This window comes from Bombina bombina, chromosome 8 (assembly GCF_027579735.1).
Source record: "Bombina bombina isolate aBomBom1 chromosome 8, aBomBom1.pri, whole genome shotgun sequence".
NCBI classification, from domain to species: domain Eukaryota; kingdom Metazoa; phylum Chordata; class Amphibia; order Anura; family Bombinatoridae; genus Bombina; species Bombina bombina.
In genome coordinates, this window is record NC_069506.1 from 285,431,428 (window position 1) to 285,436,634 (window position 5,207).

At 44.4% G+C, this 5,207-nt stretch overlaps 1 protein-coding gene across 2 annotated transcripts in view; it reads right to left on the minus strand.

Moving 5' to 3' along the window:
- Positions 1 to 4,095, minus strand: part of PIK3CD (phosphatidylinositol-4,5-bisphosphate 3-kinase catalytic subunit delta) — a 92,075-nt gene extending 87,980 nt beyond the window's left edge. For both annotated transcript variants that reach the window (XM_053691436.1, XM_053691434.1), the window contains exon 1: positions 3,959 to 4,095. The gene's annotated coding sequence lies outside the window, so the exon portion shown is untranslated. The remainder of the gene's footprint in view (positions 1 to 3,958) is intronic.
- Between the last annotated feature and the right edge of the window lie 1,112 nt (positions 4,096 to 5,207).

The window sequence follows — 5,207 nt, forward strand, 5'->3', positions numbered from 1 at the left end:
AATGGTCTAACAAAGAGACAAAGTGAAGGGTAAGGAGATTACTACAGAGGAAAACCCAAGAAGACCTTAGTCTATCTGGATACAGATGTTTAGGAGAAATTTGGGAGAAATAAATCGATACCCCTTGTACGCTGTTATTAAAGTCAGTAGACTGCACAGATATAGGCAGAATAAGGCAAAACTTAGGAGTCAGAAGTAAAATTCTAAGCGCTGAGTTTCCCTGGCTCAAGAAATTTGTCCAGCTCAGGTTTACTGGTGGTATCTTTTGCCCAGAGCACTAGCTGGTAACGAGAAGCTAGGATGAAGATGTAGCAACGCGGGTGACTGTTATAACCATTAATTCCTGCCATAAAAAATATTACTAAAGGACATGACTGTGTTAAAGGGAATTAAATAGTCAGTTTCATTGTTATATTTAAAAAGCACTAAGCAGTTGCTTTTACTTAAAAGAAAGAAACCATTGCATTATGTACTATTCATCTATTTAAATGGATTTGACCTTTTATTTATTTTTTACACTACATTTCTGCAGTGTCTTTTACTTCCTGTTACAGCCCTATAAGGAGGAGACCTTTGCAGAAAGGTTTATGTTAGCCTGATGTGATAAAACGTCTAGGCCCTCCCGTCCCCTTCGCTCTGCTCATGACCTCCTTCTCTCCTCTTTTCTCGTTACCTCCTCACATTCCCGTCTACAAGACTTCTCCAGACTGGCCCCTATTTTGTGGAACGCTCTGCCTCGCTCTACACAACTCTCCCCTAGTTTTCAAACTTTCAAGTTCTCCTTAAAGACTCTAGTGTTCAGAGATGCATAGAATATTCACTAACATTTCCTATCTTAGTTCCTTGCCACCTTTACTATCCCCTTGAACCACCTTAGCATGTAAGCCTACGAGCCTAGCTGCTTTGTAGATAACCTTCATGAGAGAGAATTTACAACTCTTGGCAGGGCCCTCTATACCTTTGTCTCCCAATATCTTTAGCGCTGTGGAACCTGTTGGCGCTCTACAAATAACTGATAATAATAATAGACCAGATAACAGGTTTTGATTTGCTCGTGCCCAGAACTAACAGAATAAAAAACATTAGGTTTTCAAATGTATCCACACTGATGGCAGGCGCTAGACTGAGAATTTCTAAGTAATAATTGTGCAATAAATCAAGTAAGTTATTTGCTGGGGGGGGGTTATATACTATGTTACTTGTTATGTTTTTATTTAACATATTTTTTTTTACTAAAGGAGCATTGTTTAATACAGCCATTACTCATATGGAGGATTTTGAAACATTTTTCAGTAAGTTCAGCACAAGTGTTTAGCAAGTCACGTGCAGAACTATTTAGGGCTGCCCTTCATGTGAAACGGAAGTCTCACAGTCAATACCAGTGCCGAACATGATCAATAATGTGATTAGTGCACGTGGACCATTTGACTGCTAGACGCACCTACAGTGAGAATATTTATTGCCTAGAAGGGCACAGAACTAGACACAATAACCATATTTACAGTCTGTGCTTTAAGAAGCTTTTGTTATGAAATAAACATGCTCAATCACTGGATAACCAAATGGGACAGGAACTAATGATCTATAGTGAGTCCACAGACACTTGTTATAATTATTAAGCCGTTAAATGGGACAGTAAAGTCAAAATTAAACTTGCATAAATCAGATCACTTATGTTGTTATCTAATATGCTTTGTTCTATTGTGATCCTTTTTTAAGCATACCTAGGTAGGCTCAATGTTTTGATGGCTGCACATACATGCCTCTTGTCATTGACTCACTGTATATGTTCGGCTAGCTCTCAGAAGTGCGTTACTGTTCCTTCAACAAAGGATACCAAGAGAATGAAGCAACTTTGATAATAGAAGGCTGAGTATCTTTAGAATCAGTAATGCCACTCATAGTGAGATTTAAGTGACCTTTTGATGGAAGTGACATTAGGATGAGCAGTGCCAACCAAACAAAAAGCTATGAATAGAATCAGTAAATCAAGTCATGATGAGATTTTAGTGACATTTCAATGGATAGTGCAAGTCATAGAAAGAGTTACGTGACAATAAAATGGAAAGTGCCAGTCATGAGTGTGGGTAACATGAATATGTGCCAGGTGTATGTGACACATGGATGGGCAGTGCCAGGTGTCAGTGACATGAGGAAGGGCAGTGGATGGGCAGTGCCAGGTGTCATGAGGATGGGTGGTGCTAGGTGACTGTGATGAGGATGGACAGTGCTAGGTGACTGTGATGAGGATGGACAGTGCTAGGTGAGGGTTACATGAGGATGGGTAGTGCCAGATATGGGTTACATGAGGATGGGCAGTGCCACGTGATTGTGATGAGGATGGACAGTGGCAGGTGTGGGTAACATGAGGATGGGCAGTGTCAGGTGTGGGTAACATGAGGATGGGCAGTGTCAGGTGTGGGTAACATGAGGATGGGCAGTGTCAGGTGTGGGTAACATGAGGATGGGCAGTGTCAGGTGTGGGTAACATGAGGATGGGCAATGCCAGTGACATGAGAATGGGCAGTGCTAGGTGTCAGTGACATGAGAATGGGCAGTGCTAGGTGTCAGTGACATGAGGATGGACAGTGCTAGGTGTCAGTGACATGAGAATGGGCAGTGCTAGGTGTCAGTGACATGAGAATGGGCAGTGCTAGGTGTCAGTGACATGAGAATGGGCGGTGCTAGGTGTCAGTGACATGAGGATGGACAGTGCTAGGTGTCAGTGACATGAGAATGGGCAATGCTAGGTGTCAGTGACATGAGGATGGACAGTGCTAGGTGTCAGTGACATGAGGATGGACAGTGCTAGGTGTCAGTGACATGAGGATGGACAGTGCTAGGTGTCAGTGACATGAGGATGGACAGTGCTAGGTGTCAGTGACATGAGAATGGGCAGTACCTGGTGTGAGTAACATGAGGATGGGCAGTGTCAGGTGTGGGTAACATGAGGATGGGCAGTGTCAGGTGTGGGTAACATGAGGATGGGCAGTGTCAGGTGTGGGTAACATGAGGATGGACAGTGCTAGGAGGATGGGCAGTGCCAAGTGTGGGTAACAAGAGGATGGGCAGTGCCAAGTGTGGGTAACAAGAGGATGGGCAGTGCCAAGTGTGGGTAACAAGAGGATGGGCAGTGCCAAGTGTGGGAAGAAGATGGGAAGTGCCAGGTGTGGGCAACATGAAGATGGGCAATGCCAGTGACATGAGGATGGGCAGTGCCAGGTGATTGTGATGAGGATGGGCAGTGCCAGGTGATTGTGATGAGGATGGGCAGTGCCAGGTGTCAGTGACATTAGGATGGGCAGTGCCAGGTGTCAGTGGCATGGGCAATGCCAGGATGATGGGCAGTGCCAGGTGTAGGTAACAAGAGGATGGGCAGTGCCAAGTGTAGGTAACATGAGGATGGGCAGTTCCAGGTGTGGGTAACAAGAAGATGGGCAGTACCAGGAGGATGGGCAGTGCCAAGTGTGGGTAACATGAGGATGGGCAGTGCCAAGTGTGGGTAACATGAGGATGGGCAGTTCCAGGAGGATGGGCAGTGCCAAGTGTGGGTAACATGAGGATGGGCAGTGCCAAGTGTGGGTAACAGAAAGATGGGCAGTGCTAAGCGTGGGTAACATTAGGATGGGCAGTGCCAAGTGTAGGTAACATGAGGATGGACAGTGCCAGGTGTAGGTAACATGAGGATGGGCAGTGCCAAGTGTAGGTAACAAGAAGATGGGCAGTACCAGGAGGATGGACAGTGCCAGGTGTGGGTAACAAGAAGATGGGCAGTACCAGGAGGATGGGCAGTGCCAAGTGTGGGTAACATGAGGATGGGCAGTGCCAAGTGTGGGTAACAGAAAGATGGGCAGTGCCAAGCGTGGGTAACATTAGGATGGGCAGTGCCAGGTGTGGGTAACAGAAAGATGGGCAGTAACAGGCACAAGCTAGCAGCACAGGACCAGAGCTCACTCACCTGCCACCTCCCCGGATGCTGCGCCGCACCTCTGTCTGTCCGGCATGTACCCTACGCCCGGCCGTAAGGCTCCGTGTCCGCTCCCGGTGCAGGCCGGGCTCTAACTACCAAACATTTCCCAGCAGAGGTGACAGAGCACCGGCCAGGGGCGTGGTCAAAGCTTCTCCGCCAATCACATACGGCGGTAGAAAATCTAGGCGGGGCTAGGCTCTGGTGAAAACCTCTCAGTAAGCAGTAGGTACCCCCGTGTCCTAGAGCCAGCCATGTCAGACTCAGGTACCGGCTGCTGACGTCACTGAATGCGATTTAACCCCTTGGTCGCCTTGGAGCATTATTATATGCATCAAGCTAATAAGTAATAAGTATCTGCACATTAGTTAGATGCACTACAGGGGTGAGTCATATGCACAGTAAGTAATAATACTGTCATAGGGAGTATTTACTGTAATTATATCTCAGGCTTAGTGTTAGATTATTATCATTTGTTAATATATGACATAGCAGAATATACATTTTATGAACTTTGTACTTTTTCAGTAGCATTTAGTTTTGTTACTGAGACACAACAGCACTACGTTACATTCACTGCAAATATTTGATGCTGGGTAATCAAATTTTTTTTCTTTTTTACTGAGCCTTAGTTTTATTTTACTGATCTATAGTGTGCTCTGGAGAACAGACATCAAGTAATGTGTCACAGTGTATCAAAATATAACTTGACAGCTATGCAGATATATCAGTAGGCAAAGCAGGCAGTTGCCTAAGGGTACTTTAGTTGCCTGCATGCCTACTGCATAGTTGCCAACATTTAAAAAAAATACCAGTGACACTTTGCAGCAGAGCCACGCACATGCATTGTTTGCATAGCTCCGCCCACTCAATCCACCCCAAAATAAGCACATTATATTTTAATAGTATAATTTATCCATACTTATTGCTTAAAGGGATAGAAAAAGGTAAAATTAAGTTAAATTTCATGATTCAGATAGAACAAGTATTTTTAAATTCACTTCTACTTTGTTCTTTTCGCTACCTTTGTTGAAAAATGAAATTGCTCTAACATTGAGCATTTTCTTTATGCACTGCTGTAGCTTTGACGGGTAAACCTAAAAGCTACATTACCTCCCTTACTCTCAAGCACGCAATTGGCATATTATATATAAATTATACCTTTACAGCAAGTACCAAAATAAGCATGCAAGAGTTAAATTATTAATCATTCATCATCTGTATAGCAGGGAACCACAAA